Consider the following 21,517-nt stretch of genomic DNA (forward strand, 5'->3'; position numbering starts at 1 on the left):
AACTGGGACATCTGATACACGGATGGCTCGGGGGCAGAAGAACGATTTGGAGCTGGAGTCTACGGCTCAAGGACTAACCACAGGGAATCTTACTCCCTAGGGGAGCTGGCCACGGTTTTCCAAGCTGAGGTTCTAGCAATCCTTGAGTGTGCAAACACCTTAACCTTAGTTAAAACCACCAATAGAAATATACTCATCTGCTCCGATAGTAGGGCAGCCATTAACGCTCTAGCCAAGACCACCACTGAGTCCTCAGTGGTTTGGGACTGCATGCTAGCGCTCAACAGACTAGGCGAATAGGATCACCTTAGCCTGGGTTCCCGGTCATCAGGGAATTCATGGCAATGAAGTGGCGGACGGCCTGGCAAAGCTAGGCACCCTCGAGGTCCCGGCTAGACAGGTCGTCGGTGTCCCCTTTACCATAGGTAAAAGACTCATCAAAGAGTCTTTAAAACGGGAACATCTGGTTTCGTGGGGCCAGGTTCAGGGCTGTCGTCAAGCCAAGTTATTGCTGAACCGATCCCTTTCTAAAAGGACGGATGAACTCCTAACCATGAGCAGAAAGAAGCTCAATATCTCCATTGGCCTGCTCACGGGCTATGTGGCCCTCAGGACCCACTTATTCAATCTCGGCTTGGCCGAGCGGAAAGACTGCCGGCTATGCGGCGAAGAAAAAGAGGACAGCATTCACATTCTGTGCTACTGTCCCGCACTTGCTCTTAGGAGATACACACTTTGGGGTCACATGTTCGTTGAACCCAGTGCATTACAAAACGTGAGGGTGGGCGATCTATATAACCTTCTTGTAAGGGCCAAATTGGATCGCCACATATAACCTCAGACAACCACGGGGTTACAGAAGATCTTTTAGATCTAGGTGACATCAGGGACTGATCTAGCCCCACCCGTTCTTATTACTACTACTACTACTACTACTACTAATTGACATAATTTTAATTTAATAGTTACAAACTACGTTTTAATATATATTTTAAGTTTTTTCATAATTTTTACATACAATATACAAAACTTAGTATAGACATCGCAAAAAAATTGCTTTTTGTTACGTTAATATATATTTGAAACAGTCATTTATTCACTTACTTGCCGTTGCAAAAATGCGGATTACTTTGATCGTGTCCCAATTTTCGGCGTCTACTTCCTCACACTCAGAAATTGCTTTGTGAAGTAATTTATTACTTTTATACGGTGGCCAAAAACATCGGATTTGCCGATCAGCCACGTGCAAGGCACTAAATGTAGCCCGTCTTCAAATTCGACGACGGAAAATCGAGGCATTTCCACTTTGTATTCGATATTGATAATACTATACATATAATAATAAATAATAATAATAAAAAATAAAAAATAATTTTTAAAAAATATTTTTTAAAGAAAAAATCTCCCGACTTCTGTCAATAAAGGTGCAACATTTAATTATTAACAAAATATAAAAAAGTTAAATAAAAAAAATATTTAAAATAAAAAAATAAGCTCTTAGAAAAGTTAGAAATAATATCTTTGCTTAAATATTGATATAATTAATTACAAATTATTAATAAATATTAAATTAAAAAAATACACATGTCAACAAACACTAATTATTATTAAGTATCAAGTATAAGAAATTACACAAATAAGTTTATTTGAAGTAATATTTATTCTTTATTATTTTAATTATGGCTACGCAAAAGATTCACAATACTTTATTCCGATATTCACTGCCTGTTGAAACTAGAAATTCGAACTAAATTATTTATTGTTTGAGATAGGATATCCTGTATATAGCACAAAACAAATAAAAAGTTATATACAATGAAAATATATAGATAAATTGTTTATTTCATTACTCTCTTCTTCTAAGTATGCACGATTGGGAAAACAACGAATTCATTGTGAGTATATGGCATTCTCCACATTTTACTCCGAATTTTATCATACGGCCAAAGGCGTACTGCAGTGTCTTCACACATAATTTGCACACCCAATTCTTTTGATGCACAAGGATATGTGGGATTTGAATACAAATTTCCGACTACTTTCAGTTTGTTACCAATTATAAATTTTCTATTGTCGTTACATTTAACAAAATTTAAAACTGACACTACAGTTCCGTTTTCAAGTAAAATACAATTATTATTTAAGCTGTTCGCATGGATTGTATATGTTTTCGTGCGTAATATTTTGAATTGACAAGAAACGTTACATTCTTCAATTAACGGTCCATTTGAGTGAGGTTTTTGAAAATATATTTGGTGACTATTTTCCCGTTTGTTAATAAGCGATAAGTTACAGTTGTTTCAGCATATCTTCTTGATAATTGTTGAAGAGGTTTCTCATGCTTTCGAAGTATTTTTTTTATATTTGACATATAATTTTCGAATCTGAAAGCACTAAATTCGTCGAGAGGTCCGTACTTCTGCACATCAGAACAAATGTATAACAAATTATGTAAATTGTGAGACATAAATGCAGCCCCGTAAATTTTTTTAAAACATTTAAAAAAATATTCCAATAACATTTGAGCCCACATAAAATATTATTATAATTATTTGAAAGAGTAGGACTAACAAGAATTGTTATGGCAATGTGTAGAGTTATAAAATTTATGTAACAATCTTCTCTTAATATGCCTTTTAATACAACAGGACCTGTGTAAAGAATAAATTGGCGTAATTCCGTTGCCTTCCACATTTTTATATCTTTTAACGATCGAGGGCGTCGAACAAAATCATTCAGTACACTATTTTGTAAATTTAATAAAGATCCGGAAATCTGATTGACTAATTGTTGAGACAATTTTACAGTACGAGGGCCTTGAACCCAAATTAATATTAATTTTTTTACAACTCCTAAGCATATCAAATGCATATAATCTAGTACTATGCTAGAAACTAATCCAAAATTAGGAATTTCTTTCAAAATTGTGTCTGCAGTTTGATAATCACCGTATTTATTATCAGCAAAATTTTGATCGGTTCGTAAATTATCAATTACTTTCGTCGTTGGAAAACATAACCGCCCATCAATGTATTCACCTTTAACAGTGCATCGTGTACAGCTATTATAACCACAATGATTTTTTATACCTAAAACGAAAGCTTTTGCCGGGGCATCACAAATCAAGCCATGTAAATTAATTTTTAATTTAATCTTTAATTCCGTTATTAAAATAAACCATTATTTATTATTAAAATCGTTTCATCGACAAAATATCGAAAAAATTCATTATTACTGTGTGGTTTGGTTTTACCATAATATGCACCGACAATAAAAACTGATTTTAAAACTGTGTCCGAACACAAAATAGGCCATAAAGCGCAATTATTTGATTTGGAAATCGGTAAATCGTCTATATTTATAAAAATGTCAAGATTATTAGTAATTTGACCTATAACTTTCATGTATTCATCTAACATACGCGTTAAAGCGTTTTTTAAGCCAAAATGGCAATATTGTCCAGGCCCCATTTCGACAATTGCAGTATGCCTTGGCGTTTTCAATAAAGTTCGAGGATCTTTTGGAAATGGATGGCTCGTGTATTTTCGTAATACAGCCAAAAGTGCCAACAGTGCAACATGACAAATATTGAATATAATAGCCCAAGAAACTATACCCTGAATAAATTGATTATCTTCAGAAGTTCCAATTTTATCGACAAGTTCATTTCCCATATTATAATCTGCCTCTTCTTCATCTAACTCTGTACTTGTATCATCATTTGCATCAACAATATTACTCTCTATCGGTTCTTCATTCGATTCCAAATCATCTACTGTATTGCTATTGATTAGATCATCATGTACACATTCTTCAAATTCTTCCATCAACTCTAAGTTATTAGTTGTGTTACGATGTGGTAATTCATCGTCCCTCGATTCAAAGTTTTTATTGATATTTGGAAAATTTGAAATGTTTAATAAATCAGAAGCAGTTTTATTTACTTATATAATTCTACGAATATGTCTTTCAGAAAGAGAAAAATATTTTTTACGTTTTCTATCCATTAAAACAGTGAAATTATATACACGTTTTTGGCTGAAATTATAAATACTTTGCAATTAAAGTATAAAGTAATATTATTGAGTAAATTATTTCAACTTTCTTAAATTTATTTTCAGAAACTATTCTAACTAAAAAGCAATATATTTATTGAATCACATACCATAATATATTAAGTGATCTGTGTATGCTACAAAACTGTGATATAAAAATGGAACGATATAATGTAAATATGTAAATGAAAATAAAAGAAAAAGAATACGATCCAGAGCAATAAGAAAAATAAAATATCAGATCTTAGGAGTAAAAAATAGATAAAGTACAATTTAAAAGTATATATACAAATAGCACTGTAAATTCACTTTGCGAATAAATAAAATATTTTGTAATTCTTGCAGTATCTATATACTAGCATTTGCAATAAAAAATTAGAAAAAAGGATATACATACCGTAAAAGTGAAGTATATACCAGAAAATAAATACAGAAAGTAAGTCGAAGATGAAAAATTATTTATAATAAGAATATATAATGATACGTAAAACTTTTAAGCAGGTGAAATGGCATCAGGTCCTAAAAGCCCTGTTAAACAAAAACATTATTTTATTTTTATTGTGTCAACGTACTTGTGTTTTTATTATAACTGCTTGAACATTTTATTGTAATTTGTTAAGGTTTTTTTAAATGCAAAGAATTATGAATAAAGTATAAAAGATTATTAATCTGCAATACATTTAACCTCAAAATTTTAGGGAACAAAAATTAAAATTACTGACAAACTCATATTTATTAAAATAAAAATAGTTTAAATAATGACATACATTAAGTAAAAAAGCATGCACTGGTTAAAAGTATCCAAAAATACGTGTGTTAATGCGGTTATAACCTCTTTTTCTCGATACTTAGAAATAAAATCATAAAAGTAATACCTTGAAAGTAAACGTCCGATTTCTTATTTTATTAAATGAGTGGATATTATTTAATATATTATTCCTTTATAAAACATTCCCTTTTGGAACCAATAGACAGTCCTATTTATAGCAGTCCAAGAGTCTACGATCTAGCAAGCGTGCTCCTGTTCTTCGTTGCCTTCGTGCGAGAGACCTAAAAAAGCGGGAAAGAACCTGATTGGTTGTTTCTATAAGAAACGATATATTATTAGGTATATACAGCGTGTTTCTAAATGATTCATCCGATTTCACAAGGCTATAACTTTGAAATGAATGAAGATAGAATCTTCGGGTAAATTTTAATATACGTATAAGAATACCAAGTTTAAGAATACCAAGTTTTCACAAATGTTCAATGTGCCCTCCACCGGACGCATGGCATACGTCTAAACGGTAGTCAAACTCGTTCCATACTCTTGCGAGCATGTCATTTGTTACTGCAGCCACTGCCGGACGCGCTCTACGTTTTGCTCAGTCACACGGGGGCGACCTGTGGATTTTCCCTTACATAAACAACCAGTCTCTTTAAACTGCTGGTGCCACCGTCGAATGCTCTGAGCGGTAGGAGGTTCAGTGCCGTAATGTCGACGGAAATCACGCTGCACAGTTGTAACTGACTCACACTTGTTGAAACGGAGAATACAAAACGCTTTTTGTTGCTGTGTTGTCACCATCTCGACGCATATTGAACGTCCACGCCAGTACCAGCTGTAGCAGCACCAGGGCGACACCTACCGGCAACCAAGTGAACCGGCAACATCCAACATGCGCCACGGAAAACTTGACGTTTCGATATGTAGTTTCACATTTGCCGCGAGGTTCTACCTTCATTCATGTATAAGTTACAGCCTTGTGAAATCGGATGAATCATTTAGAAACACGCTGTATATAAATTGTAATATACATATGCAGATATAAATAAAAGATTATATATAAGTTTTCATAATACATACCGCCAATTATTTTCGTTGATTTGTCATATAATATATGTATATACATTTATATAAAATCACTATTAAAAAATCATTTCACAGTTTCCAAAATTATTTAATGCGAAAGCTTTTTGCAACACTCAATTAATTTTTCAAATTTACTGCATGTGATAGATTTCAGAAACATTTCTATTGCATCATTTCATGTGACATATTGTAGAATTCTTTCAGAAATGTTGCACATGAAATGTGAAACATTGAAATGATTTTGAAATCTTTCTGTAACAATTTGTGCTGTATGGGTATTATAGATTTCATTATTATTGCATTATTCTTTATTATAAAATAAAATTTTGTTTCACGTATGAAGAATCAAAGAAAGTTTTAAAAGTTTAGATTTAATTGAACGATAAGACATGTTGCAATTCTGTCATTGTATTAGATCTTAAATAAAATTGAAATTTAGCCATTACTAGGTCTATAAGAAAAAAAGAAGTTAAAAATTCGAAATAACAAACAGATGTATGTAATAAGTAAATAATAATAATATAATTATCATAAAAGTTTGATATAAGTTTGTTGCATATCGTAATAAATATTATTTTATAAAGCAGCATCAACATATATAATCCATCCTCCCACAACTTAAAATATAGTATATAATATATATATTGGTGTAAAGAAAAAACATAGCTGTTTGAAAAAAAAATGGAATTGTTAATTGCAAATTACATATTTTTTCTTAAAAACAACTATGCTTTTTCTTTACACCGATTGATTCCTCTCATTATTTTGTACATAAAAGTATTAAGGTAAGATAATCGAAAAATGAATATTTTACTAGATATTTTATGGTTTATGTAAAATTAAGAAATGATTTCAAGCCTCATAATTCGGAAAGTACTTAATAAAAACTAACTTAATTATAGTGTTTTGGAAAACTCTCGAGATGAGCTACAAGAATATGCAAAAACATATAGGGTGTCCCGTTTAAAAAGTTGGAGGTGACCTGCACGTGACTTTCAGGTGATTCTTCGAGGTCAAACTAATTGCACCATCTTATGTCCCCCTTGAAACCATACAACTTTTGTCTGAAACATTTTTCTCCAAATTGCTTCGTTTCTGAGATATAAATTTGTAACACTTTACGTGGGCCACCCTGTATATATATATATATATATATATATATATATATATATATATATATATATGCAGAGGCAATTCTTGGGACATTTTGTGCAACGCAAAGGCAGTTTTCAGGACTTTTGTTGGCTTTCGGGACTGTCCTGAAAAAATTTATATATTTAACGGCAGTTTTCAGGACGTCCCGAAAATTGCCTTTGGACATATAAAAGAAATGTCCTGAAATGTACCTTTTGATATGTTGTTTATATATATATAATTCATTTGTATAATGGTGCTTTTTAGAACATGTTAACAAAATTAACAAATTAATATGTATTGATGTATATACAGGGTGTTTCATTTTAATCGCCCCAGACAAATATCTCGAAAAATATGGAAATTATGAAAAAATGTTTCGGACAAAAGTTGTATGGTTTCGAGAGGGCCATAAGATAGTAACATGATGAAATAATGAGAGGAATCAATTGGTGTAAAGAAAACACATAGTTGTTTTGAAGAAGAAATATGTAATTTGCAATTAACAATTCCATATTTTTTCTTAAAAACAACTGTGTTTTCTTTACACCAATTGATTCCTCTCATTATTTTGTACATAAAAGTATTAAGGTAAGATAATCGAAAAATGAATATTTATTACAAGATATTTTACGGTTTATGTAAAATTAAGAAATTATTTCAAGCCTCATAACTCAAAAAGTACTTAACGAAAAGGTACTTAATTATAGTGTTTTGGAAAGCTCTCGAGATAAGCTACAAGATTGTGCAAAAATATATAGGGTGTTCCATTTAAAAAAATTGAAGTGATCTTCACGTGATCTTCAAATGACTCTTCAAGGTCAAACCAATGGTACCATCTTATGGCCCCCTCGAAACCATACAACTTTTGTCGGAAACATTTTTTCATAATTTCCATATTTTTTGAGATATTTGCCTGGGGCGATTAAAATGAAACACCCTGTATATATCGTGAATGATCTCTAGTAATGATTCTGATAAATATAAGCTTTATATATATATTTCTTATTTAATATACTCTCAAATAAAATATTTAAGTTATTATAATGAGAATAAAGGTCCGTTAGATAAAATCAATAAAAATTATTAAATTTATTTTTCATACTATCTCTCAAAGACTAAAGTTTTTAATTTCAAATGGGAACTATAACGCTAGTGCTCCTACTCAATCCCCCCTTCCTCAACTCCTTTCTTCACTATTCCTTTTTCCTCAAGTTTCCAAGAGGTTTTGTTTCTAGCATAAAACACTATACGAACGGAAGATTAGCTTATACAGTAAATAATAGACTAAATTCCCTTATTAGATTATACAAGGATCCGGTATCTAAATTCCAGCACTTGAACGTTATTTACAAAATCAGCTGTTTAGACTGTGAAGCTTCGTATGTGGGACAAACTAAAAGGAAGTTGCTGACCAGAATCAAAGAACATCGTTCTGACATTAATAAGGCTTCTGGTTCTCTGTCGGTTGTGTCCCTTCATAGATTGGAGGGTCATGAGTTTGATTGGGAGAATGTTTCCATTCTGGGTGAGGAACCTGGATATAGAAAGAGATTGATTAAGGAGATGTTGCACATTTCTAACCAGAGTCATGGCATCAACATTCAGAGTGATACCGAATTCTTGGATAAGTTGTATTTGCCAATCATAAGGAAGCTTGCACATTAATTTTTGAAAAAATTACCGTTTGTCTTCCGTTCTGTTTTCTATCCTTCTGTGACATTTGCTCTTCCCCCTCTTTTGATACTTCATGGTACTTGTTCTTACATGTTCATATACTTCAGTTCGGCGCCTCTTATTGGAACGTGAGGTTGTGTGTAACTCGCTTTCCTGTCTGTGGGATTTATTTAATTTGATATTGCGTTCATTTTGGAGAACGCAATATCGGTATGTAACTTGTATTAGATTTGCATTAGTTTTATTTTATACGAAGGATTTTTCTTATTGTCAGGGTTTAATTTGTAGAGTTTATAACGCGCCGTGTGTTTTTTCTTTTACAGGCTGTCACCTCGGTTAAGCTTGTCTATACACATATTTTTCGTCGCTGTAAGGACCATTAAGATCTCAACTTTCCATCGAGTTGCGCATCTTTGACTTCATTTCTTCTTTTTTCAATTTGGAAATAAATGTGGACTTGCGTGTTAGATTTTGTTTCGTTTTTTGTTTCCGAGGTAATAGCGTGTTCTTTGTTATATACTGCGGATATGAGGGGGTGGGTTTATATTATTCGGTTTTCCGTTTGCGAATTTTCAGACATTACAGTTAATGCTTTGCGCTCTCTTTTAATTGTGTTGTTGTTATCCGTTACTTTACGTATGTTTGCTTCCGACTTTTTTGACTTTATTAACACCGTTTATTTTAGTTTGCGTTTTCCGAAACTTATGTACATTTTACCGTTGACTTTTATCTTTAATTTTATGTTAATACTTTCACTTTGCTATTCGACATTGAGAAGGATCCGAATTGGATTGAAACGCAGCGTTTGTCACGTTTAAATTAAATAAACATTGTCACATGGTTTATTAAATTGAAATAACTGTTCTATTTTTGCATACATTTCACCATTGCTCAGGTAGGTCCGTAAAGCCTTTTAAATAATTTTTATTGAAAATATTTAAGTCCTGGAAAGTGCCTATAAAGGCATTTATAGGCGTTTTATAGGCACTTTCCAGGACTTAAATATTTTATTTGGGAGTATATTAAATAACAATTATATATATGGGACGATCCACGTCACTTTTACCCCCCATCTGTCCAAAATTGGTATGGGCGGATTTTAATGACTAAGGGCGGAAAATGTTCGTCTTGAAAGGAGCTTTCGATAGGTGTGTGGCATATATGCGCAATTCAACATGGCGTCATAGTTATGGCGGCTTAAAGCGATAAATTCAAAATTTTGGATCCAACATGGGCAGATAAGGCGGTGAAAAATAACTAAATTCATCTGAAACTCAGTATTTGGGGGATCTTAGGGTCGCTGATTACGAATCTGAACTTAAAATTGTGAAATTCAAAATGGCGGATCCAATATGGCGGACCAAAAAAGGAAAAGTTGCTCAATTCATCTGAAATTCGCTATTTGAGGGTTTTTGGGGTCGCTGATTACGAATCTGAACGTAAAATTGTCAAATTTAAAATGGCTGATTTAATATTGCGGATGCAAATATGAGAAACGGACGAAAATGCCAGTGAATGATCTGAAAACTCTTACTGGAGGGTTTTTTTGGGTCGCTGATCACGAATTTGTAGCTAATTTGTTAAAAAACAATAGACAAACCGTGTTAATTAAAATTCTACTCTTAGCGTTACCCAGAGATGACGGCGTGGACGTGGTAGAAATTCATCTCCTTTGGGGTGCTTTATTTTCGTGAGTTCCCCTGGCCTTTCACGCTTCGGGGTGCTTTATTTTCGTGAGTTCCCCTGGCCTCTCACGCTTCGGGGTGCTTTATCTTCGTGAGTTCCCCTGGCCTCTCACGCTTCGGGGTGCTTTTTTTCGTTAGTTTCCTTGTATTGTAGAATGTTCAGTGGTCACTAGCAGAGTATTTCATGTACTGTAATCTCTTACCAGGCAGTACGAGAAACGCATGGCCTAAAGAAATTTTTGGAACTTGAGGTGCTGCAGCAAATCTTGTCGAAAGAAATTTTTTCATTTTTGCATGTTCCTTTTGAGAGTAGTACATGATATGCATGTTGTCAAACTTATTTCTTGCCCACTGTACCAGAGATTGTGCTGTCAAAATTGCATCATCTGGTTTTGCTTGTAGACTTGCACGTGTAGCTTCACGTTTCAGGATAGCTCCAACGCCATCAGAAGGTCCTTTTCCGTGCGCAGTGGGATGAAAATGCCAATCAGCTATAACACCAAAGTCTTCTTTGTGATGGATAAGATTGCACATTTGATATTTATTTTTATAGTGCTGCTTGGCACCATCGCTTACATAAAAGATTTTGGTGACTTTGGAGCTTATTTTCTTCAATTCAGGTACAATTAATCTTTGCATCATATAGACTGCGGCAGAATCATGTGTCGTGCACTCTGACAAAATCACAAAACATTTATGAGATACCATTTCACCTGATTTGTAATAACAAACCATTGGATGGACCGTGCATTGATCATTATTGTAATGGAATGCCTGGGCTGCATCTTGCGCTATATAAGCGTAATTTTCTGAAAAATCTGTATGAATAACAACTTCACCATCTTTCAAGTTATCCTTCAAGTTTTTTATGTATTCAGACTGACGTTTTGAAATGAAATGATGAGGAATTAACGTCTCCAAACTAGTACAAAAGTAATGAATAAAGTCTTCAGTAGAAAGGCATTCTTTCTTCAGAGTGCACCTGTCAGTCGCTTGCCAAATACTAAAAATTACTTGCGATATATCATTCTCTTGAAAAATACTGTCAAGATGATCAGAAAAACGTTCCTTTCCTGGACACAACTGACATTCACGAAGATAACAAGCTGGCAATGGATGTTTGCATAGAATAAAATCGAAACAATCCTGATATTTCTGAATCGGAATATCAGAGTTTTTAGTATATTTAACTAAGTTGGCTGCATCAAACATTGTTTTAAAGTTTTGATGTTGCGTGCAAATGCAAACACTGTGTGTTCCGTTAGCTCCAGCAAGGATGCACCATTTCGGTCGAAGTTCAGCGAATTTTGATTTGCCAATTGAAAACTGTGGATAAACTTTTTTGAACCGAGTATGAAGATTTTTAACGTCACACAGCATTAAACGTTTCTGTTTTTTTTCATTTTGGTTATTTACTTTTATTGTAACAACATCTTTCTTGTTCGGCATAATTCTACTATTTTCATCACTCTCATAAAAATTACGAACTGTATCAACAATGTCAGGTGATAACGTCTTACCAGCTCTTGCAACTGGCGATGCAAGGATTCCTTCAGTTTCTTTCAGTTTTCTCGCTTTCTCGACAAAGTATTTTGTAGTATTGAACTTTTGCTGTTTGATTAACACTCCAGCATTCAGGAGCTATTGTAAGAATTGATATACGCAATGGATCGTTGGGAGGCAAGCTCAGAAATTTTACTTTTAGTCCGTCCAGCATTTCCTCAAGCTCTTTTTCTCTAGACGTACAAGTCTTTTTACGTGGCTCTGGAATGTCATTCTCATCTGAATACAGTGAGGTGTTGCTACTTGTATCAAGACTCTCTGTATTGTACTTTCTGCAACCACTGCAAACTCGCATCAATGTCGAATATTGTGGTAAAGAATTCTGCATTTTTTTTGGAATTGATCGAAGATTTTTACCCTTATGAGCAGACAAATTATATGGATTTATACATCTATCAGAATGGACATCTGAAGGTGAGTTTTCCATATTTGGGGGATTTTTATCTTAGTAGGCTTCGCTTTATCTTAGTAGGCTTCGCAGATGTATTTGTTGCGTCATTCAAAAACGTGTGATGAAATGTGTAGCACTCGTTGTTGCGTTGCATAGGGAAGAAAGATTCGGTAGCTTAAGAATATCGACAAATTTCTTCAAATATGGCCAACTGTGTTTTGAGGAATTGTGTGCGTGGGGCTATATACCGCTACTCGTATATGTGAGGAGGGCCTGCTGCTTCGACGGGCCTGCTAATTCGTCAGGCTGGGCCTGCTAGTTGACAATTTTACGTTCAGATTCGTAATCAGCGACCCCAAAAACTCCCAAATAGCGAATTTCAGATGAATTGAGCAACTTTTCCTTTTTTGGTCCGCCATATTGGATCCGCCATTTTGAATTTCACAATTTTAAGTTCAGATTCGTAATCAGCACCCTAAGATTCCCCAAATACTGAGTTTCAGATGAATTTAGTTATTTTTCACCGCCTTATCTGCCCATGTTGGATCCAAAATTTTGAATTTATCGCTTTAAGCCGCCATAACTATGACGCCATGTTGAATTGCGCATATATGCCACACACCTATCGAAAGTTCCTTTCAAGACGAACATTTTCCGCCCTTAGTCATTAAAATCCGCCCATACCAATTTTGGACAGATGGGGGGTAAAAGTGACGTGGATCGTCCCATATATAAATCTTATATTTACCAGAATCGTTACTAAAGATCCTTTTTTGGAAATATATATTGCGATTCACAGTATATACACATCGATACATATTAAATTGTTAATTTTGTTAACATGTTCTGAAAAGCACCATTATACAAATGAGAGAGAATTTATATAAATAACGTATATCAAGAGGTACAAATACTTTAGGACATTAATATAAATTAATTATAATATTGAAGATTGTTATTTCTTTACGTAATGAAAAATCGTACTGAAATATCATCATTGAAAAGCATATACAGGGCGATCCCGAAAAACGATCCGTCTATAAAATGACGTATTCCTGACACCATTCTAAGACAATTTTTCCTTTACCAAAATTTGATTTGAAGCGTAGTTTTTGAATTATTAAAGGAAGTAGTTAACGTATGACGGGTCGAATACAAGAGGCAGGCAAGGATGGCGCGATTCACTGTCAGACGCGGGTGCTTACGCGGGGCGCCTGCTGCGATTAGCTGGTCCCTATACACATACAGACACACATGCGAACACATACATTCTCTCTCTGTCTGTCTGTCTGTCTGTCTGTCTGTCTCTCTCTCTCTCTCTCATTCGCTCACTCACCTGTAATTTTTTTTTTCTTTTTACGAGAGAGGGGAAAATGCATTTTATGCATACCCACCGGTCAATCCAGTGAGTTATCCGGTCTCCAGTGGAACTCGAGTACCAAGTCGAATTACCAACTCGGTACTCCTTACCCACTAAAAACCCCTCTCTTTTCACGAATTTCCTTTGACACACTGTCCCTCTGACTTCCCGAGATCTGTTTTCACATAACGTCAAAAAATAGTTATCATTACCTTGTTCGATGACTTTTGATGTATTGTTGTAATTGCTTAAAGGAGAAATGAATTTTCCGATAGATCGTACGTTCTCAAATTTAACGTAGATATCACGTTGCAAAAGACAAGAAATCCACACTAAATTATTAACTGAAAGTTTTTCTTCTTTCATGAACTGTATTCTTTTATAAACTTTAACGTAATCAAAATTATTATAATGAAATAAAGGTCCGTTAGATAAAATCAATAAAAAATTAGTTAAAAGGCTATAAGGACCAACGCAATGGTGGAAATATGCAAAAAATAATAAAACGGTTATTACAATAAAATAACCATATGAAAATGTTTATTTAATTTAAACATGACAAACGCCGCGTTTCAATCCAATTCGGATCCTTTTCAATGTCGACTAACAATGAGAATTTCATAATGAGAATTTTTCTTTTATTATTTCGACTTTATTAGGCAATGGTTATCCTATTAAATTTATTTTTCATACTATTTCTCAAAGATTAAAGTTTTTAATCTCTGACGTGAACAATAACGAAACTGCTCTCACTCAATCCTCCTCCTCTCTTATTCCTTTCTTCACCATTCCTTTTTCCTCAAGTTTTCCAAGAGGTTTTGTCTCCAACATCAAGAGTTATGCGAACAGAAGATTGGCATATACAGTCAATAACAAATTAAAATCCCTTATTAGACTGTACAAGGATCCGGTATCTAAATTCCACCACGTGAATGTCATTTATAAAATTAGTTGTTTAGACTGTGATGCTTCATATGTGGGGCAAACTAAAAGGAAGTTACTGACCAGAATTAAAGAACATCGTTCTGATATCAATAAATCTTCTGGTTCTCTCTCAGTTGTGTCTCTTCATAGATTGAACGGACATGAGTTTGATTGGGAGAATGTTTCCATTTTGGAGGAGGAACCTAGATATAAAAAGAGGCTAATTGCTGAGATGTTACATATCTCTGGTCAGAACCATGGCCTTAACAACATTCAGAGCGATACCGAATTCTTGGATAAGATGTATTTGCCCATTATAAAAAAATGTTCGCAGTGATTATTTGAAATTTTTCCTTCGTTCTGTCTTCTTTCCTTCTGTGACGTTTTGTTCCTCTCCTTCCTTTCCCTTCTCTCTCTCTCCCCCCCCCTCTTTTTGATGTTTCGCGTTCTGTGCTATATGTGATCCCCATGTGCCTCAGTTCGGCTCTGTTGATTGGAACGTTAAGTTGTGCTTAACTTGCTCTCCCTTTGTGTTCGATTTTTTGATTTGAGATCACTTTCAAATTTAGAGACCGGTATGTGATTTTATTATATTAACTTTACTCTTGCTTTATATGAAGGATTCTCTTAAGTAGTTTCCGGATTGTTTGTTAAATTATTGCTCTGTCTTGTTTTTCTTTTTTAGAGTGTCAGATTTTTAAGCGTTTACTCGCACATATTTGGACCATCAAGTTTCCAACTGGTCATCGATTTATGCATCTTTGACTGTTTTTTCTTTTGGAAATGGTCATGGACCTGTATGTGGGTTTTCCTTCCGGTTTTTTTGGAGAGGATCATCTCGTTTTTAACGGTATACTGGTGGTATGCGGTACGAGCTTTCGGGTTTTCTGTGGCGATACGTTGATGCGATGCGTTCTTTCCTTTTTTGTGATTGACGGTTTAAATTTTCCGTCATTGTACATATATTTGCTTCCGATTTTTTGACTTTGCGTTGTTCCGAAACTTATTTACATTTCTCCTATGACCGTTAATTTTAATTTTATCTTAATGTTTATTATTCACTTTGTTAGTCGACATTGAAAAGGATCCGAATTGGATTGAAACGCGGCGTTTGTCATGTTTAAATTAAATAAACATTTTCATATGGTTATTTTATTGTAATAACCGTTTTATTATTTTTTGCATATTTCCACCATTGCGTTGGTCCTTGTAGCCTTTTAACTAATTTTTTATTGATTTAACGTAATCACATTTATTTACTCACTTGATGAGACGAGAAATTTACTAATGACTCTATCACTAATCACTATTAATCACTGTCGAATAATAACTGTTGGCGATTAAAAATCACTCGATGAAAGAAACACGCGCGGACACGTTACTACACGACGCGACGACGCGACAATGCGACGATAATTACTCGGCGACTGTAAGCAGTTTTTTGTCATGGTAGATTGCGGTAGGTTAAGGTACTACTGGCGCTATCGAACGCGATCATGTGTTCGATTGAAGAATGCGGTAAACATAATAAACATTTAACATATTAATATTATTATTATCATGAATGTGTGTGATATCCATACATCGTATGATATCTATTTAAAAATTAATTAGATTAAATAAGTGTTTTTAAAATATTTATTACTTTTACTATTATCTTAAATAAATATTTAATATTAATATTTTATATGATAATAGTAAAAGTAATAAATATTTTAAAAACACTTATTTAATCTAATTAATTTTTAAATAAATATCATACGATGTATGGATATCACACACATTCATGATAATAATAATATTAATATGTTAAATGTTTATTATGTTTACCGCATTCTTCAATCGAACACATGATCGCGTTCGATAGCGCCAGTAGTACCTTAACCTACCGCAACCTACCATGACAAAAAACTGCTTGCAGTCGCCGAGTAATTATCGTCGCGTCGTGTAGTAACGTGTCCGCGCGTGTTTCTTTCATCGAGTGATTTTTAATCGCCAACAGTTATTATTCGACAGTGATTAATAGTGATTAGTGATAGAGTCATTAGTAAATTTCTCGTCTCATCGAGTGAGTAAATAAATGTGATTACGTTAAAGTTTATAAAAGAATACAGTTCATGAAAGAAGAAAAACTTTCAGTTAATAATTTAGTGTGGATTTCTTGTCTTTTGCAACGTGATATCTACGTTAAATTTGAGAACGTACGATCTATCGGAAAATTCATTTCTCCTTCAAGCAATTACAATACATCAAGCAATAGCAATACATCAAAAGTCATCGAACAAGGTAATAATAACTATTTTTTGACGTTATGTGAAAACAGATCTCGGGAAGTCAGAGGGACAGTGTGTCAAAGGAAATTCGTGAAAAGAGAGGGGTTTTTAGTGGGTAGGGAGTACCGAGTTGGTAATTCGACTTGGTACTCGAGTCCCACATAACTCACTGGATCGACCGGTGGGTATGCATAAAATGCATTTTCCCCTCTCTCGTGAAAACAAGAAAAAAATTACAGTTGAGTGAGCGAATGAGAGAGAAAGAGACCATGTATGTGTTCGCATGTGTGTCTGTATGTGTATAGCGACCAGCTGATCGCAGCAGGCGCCCCGCGTAAGCACCCGCGTCTGACGGTGAATCGCGCCACCCTTGCCTCTTGTATTCGACCCGTCATATGTTAACTACTTCCTTTAATAATTCAAAAACTAAGCTTTGGACGAAATTTTGCCAAAGGAAGAATCGTCTTAGAATTGATTCAAGAATGTGTCATTTCAGGGACAAGGGGGTTATTTTGAATCACCCTGTATATCAAAACCGAGTATTCGACAAAGTTTGTCGGAAAAATATACGTAATGGACCATGTCGCATTTCTCTTCTACGCAAGAAAGTTTCACAACAACTCTACCTCCGACTTTTAATTCCCAAACGATATGCGAATTTACCAATTTGGACGCGTAATTCATCGTTTCTATAATATCGGGTATATTTGAATAAACGCCTGGCGGTACTTCGGCATCGTCTACAGGAATTATCTCTTCGTTCTTCCTTCTAACATTGAGGAATTGTAATGTACCTTCTCCAGGGCGTATATGTAAAAAGCTACACGGAAACGGGATCTCCGTGAGCGCTACTTCCCAACGACCGCTTAAGTCTATACGTTGAGGTAATTCGGTGATGAAACACGTTGTTTTATTTTCCGGAAAATATCGCATGCTACTATTGCTCGGGAGGATTATGTAAAATTCTTCCCCTCTCATTTTGATATTAAACTCGAGGCTGGTATCCAAGAATCGAATTTAGAAGGATATCCCCGCCAACTAACTAGTAATTGTTTATTGTTATCTCGTCCCTTGGTTTTTATCACACGGTCTACGATAAATTCTCCCTCTCGCAAGTCTTTAATAACATGTGCTAATTCTTGCTCGTAAAAAATCCCGTCTATAACCTTGCCCTGTAAATCACTTAGTTCGTATACAGGAGGTCTTCTCCATTCGAGAACGCGATGAATTCGAAATATTTCTTCGCTCCAACCAGCCTCGTATCCTTTCTCAAACGCCGCTTTTGCTCTACTGATGCGTACGAGTTCGCCCGCTTTGTATTTACACTTTTGTTTGCGTCCGCGATTTTTTCTCCCTCCAGCATCATCATCATCATCATTGATATTCCAACGTCGATTCATATTTTCTCGAGCGATACGCACATTTTCCGACGTAACGACCGCGGGTTGCATTTTAATGCTAGAATGACGAGTATGATTGTAAGCGCGAACAATATCCTGCAAAATATCGATATAACGACGAGTATTTTTATGCGTAAAATAACGCCACATCCTCTCCTTAAGTGTTCTATTGAAACGCTCGACTATAGCTGCTTTAATATCAGGATTACAAGCTACGCGAAAACAGATGTTTTTTTCTTTTAAAAATTTTTGTACACCACCGGCGATAAATTCTTTACCTTTGTCGGTTTGTAGGTATATGGGTAAACGTTTTTTATTTCTCGAGAATATGTTCTGAAAGGCCTTTATCACGCACGCCGAAGTTTTATCGCGCAAAGGTTCTACCCAAGCAAATTTGCTAAGTACATCGATAACCACCAGTAGATAGGAATATCCGTCGTTATAACTCTTAAGATTACGAAGATCGATTAAATCAGCCTCCCATAAATCATCGATATTTGTCACGTTATAAAGTAAACGCGGAAATTTTCGTCGTACTGGACGATGCAGTGTGTACGCGTCTTGCGATTTAAGCCAGTCGACAACCTCGTTACGCGAGAAATTCGGCTTAGCCGCTCGTGATAAATTGACCGTCGCTGAATAACCCGCGTAGTGCGAAGGATCGTAATATAATTTTTCGAGTTCCATCTTAGAATTTGCTCCAACCGAATAAACCTCTTGCTTTCTTCGTCGGGGAATTCTCGTCCTTACTTGCTAATGTTTTATCGGCCTCATCCTCATCCTCATCGGCAGATATAAATACCGTATCTCCTTCGGATACAACCGTCTCGTTTAACCTGCTGCGTGAACGACGAGTTTTCGGAGTGGAAGTAACAGCTGCTAATTCGCTGCTTTTAATACGACGAGCTATTTTGCCTACGTGTAAAAAACTACGATTTCCTATGAGACTGGAAGGTGTGTTTATGTCCTGCAGTAATCGCGCAAACTGAACTCTTCCGATTGCTTTTACTGTTTTTCTCTCGCGTATCGCGTCATTTATGAGATCGCTAATATTCGAACCCGTTACAACCGCACCGTTTATAGTCACGAGTCCTTGTCTATCCCAACCGATCTTTGACGACGGAGCATCGAGTAAATATTTCAATAGCGTGTGAGCTTTGTAGCGATAAGTTTTCGGCACACTTTCGATTATATTTTTAATCATTTCCGCCGATTGATCGCGTTTTTTCCCGAAACTATTAGCGTCACCTCCTCCTCCATCTCCAACGCTACTAATTAAAGTACGCGTAAATTCTTCGGTATCGTCATCTTCCAAGTACATGTCGTCTTGCTCAGTTTTATCATCGGCGTCGCCGTTTAAAGCCCCACGCGAATTTTTGCGAAAACGCTTTTTTGCATCCCGAACAAAGTAAAGATAACGTTGAAGTACTTCTTTATACATTTTCCATCTTTCACCCTCATCGGCGGGAGTCGAGAGATTGAGAATACGACACATCTCCGCATCGAGTCGCGATAAAGGGTTCCCGGTGTCCGTACAGATTTATTATTATCATTTTCCGTATTATTAACATTTTCCGACTGTTGATTTTGCTGCTGCTGCTGCTGCATTCGTTGCATTTTTTCGAGATTTTCCGTAGAAATTAAAACCATTTTTTTAGCCTTTTCCATTTTTAATACTTTTCCAAATATTATTTTTCCTCACAAAGGATATAAAGAATTGTATTTTTTTTCACTCGCCGATAATCCGTGATAATAAAGCTCCGAGTATAGGACCGATAATATAGGGTAAATATCCTCCGCGTTGTACCAATAGTTTTCTTTTAGTCTTCAAATTACCCCGCTTTGCCGCGATGCGCCGTAAAGTCGTTTTATGCTTGGACAAGCGCTTTTTTTCGCTAGATTCGAGCGGTACGTTACCTTCGAGCGTATTGAAAATACACTCCTGAATACACTTTACAAATTTATTGTCGGCATCGCGTAAGAACGCCGCTCTTTGATTTTTTTTCAAATAGCATAGAGTTTTTAAGAGACACAGGTTCCTCTCTCCGATGCAACGTTTTGCAGTCTTTATTGCTCTATTCGGTAAATTCCTCGCTGTCGCTGTCGATGATGTTTTGTTAGGGTCTGCTTTTTTCACCATTGCGCCGTAATCGTGCAACTACAACTCGCGGGTGCGAATACCGTAGATACGCATTTGTCGCAATTAATTAATATCGTTGATACTGTCAATACATGTGCTAACTATATAATAAACGAAATAGAATTAAAACTTCCCTCATCGTACATAGATTGTGAAATTATAAAACTCACAATTAAAGGAAATTATGAAGAAATCGAACAAAGTGTCCGAACTCAAATTAATAATTTAACATTTTTAGATGTATATTTCAGCATTGTATTTGTAGAGATACTTTCGCTTAAATTTAATGAAATTTCTCGCGCGATTTTACCGAAACGAAAATTTTATGAAAACCAATAAATGTACGTCGATAAAATGTAATAATAAATATCAAGTTTTTCTTAAAAAAAATTCACAGAGTACTTTTTTTTACTACGTTTTCAATATATCTCCCAATATCTCCTTCTGTCCTTTACTGCGAACATGCAGCAACACGTCGTGTATTATTATTATTATTATTATTATTATTATTAGCATTAAACGAGTATTTTTTCTTATAAAGAAACAAATGATTTTAAAAATTTATTCTACTCGTGTAATAGCTATGGTCAACGCAAAATAAAAATCTTTGACAAATAAAATAATTACAAATTTTTTTTATTACGCTTAGTTTTTAAGAAATCATATACGTATACCAATACTTAATTAGGGTAATTAGAAAAATGCTTGGCGTTAGTTGCTTTTTCGAAAAACAAAATAAGAAATCAAAAATAGATTATTCGCGTTACGATGAAAAATATAATTACAATACGGTATGACTACAAGAAATTTCAAACTTCTACATTTTTTTCGAAGTTCTCCGAGCGGCGATAAAGGTTTGTTTGGTTTTCCTTTTTTGAGTGGAGAACAAAATATATAAATGGACAACCTTTAACCGAATATAGGCATTTTCGAGATTTTCTTCGTCCGAGGAAACTTGTACGATTTTCGCTCGCGTGTTATTCCTTTGAGGAAAAAAAAATGGCGTGTAATAAAAATTTGATATCAAGTTGTGTAAAGTTGGCTGCGAAATTTATCTTTG

Source organism: Camponotus vicinus, unplaced genomic scaffold, assembly GCF_025532165.1.
Source record: "Camponotus vicinus isolate PSW18456_S1 unplaced genomic scaffold, iyCamVici1.0 SCAF_14, whole genome shotgun sequence".
Taxonomy (NCBI): domain Eukaryota; kingdom Metazoa; phylum Arthropoda; class Insecta; order Hymenoptera; family Formicidae; genus Camponotus; species Camponotus vicinus.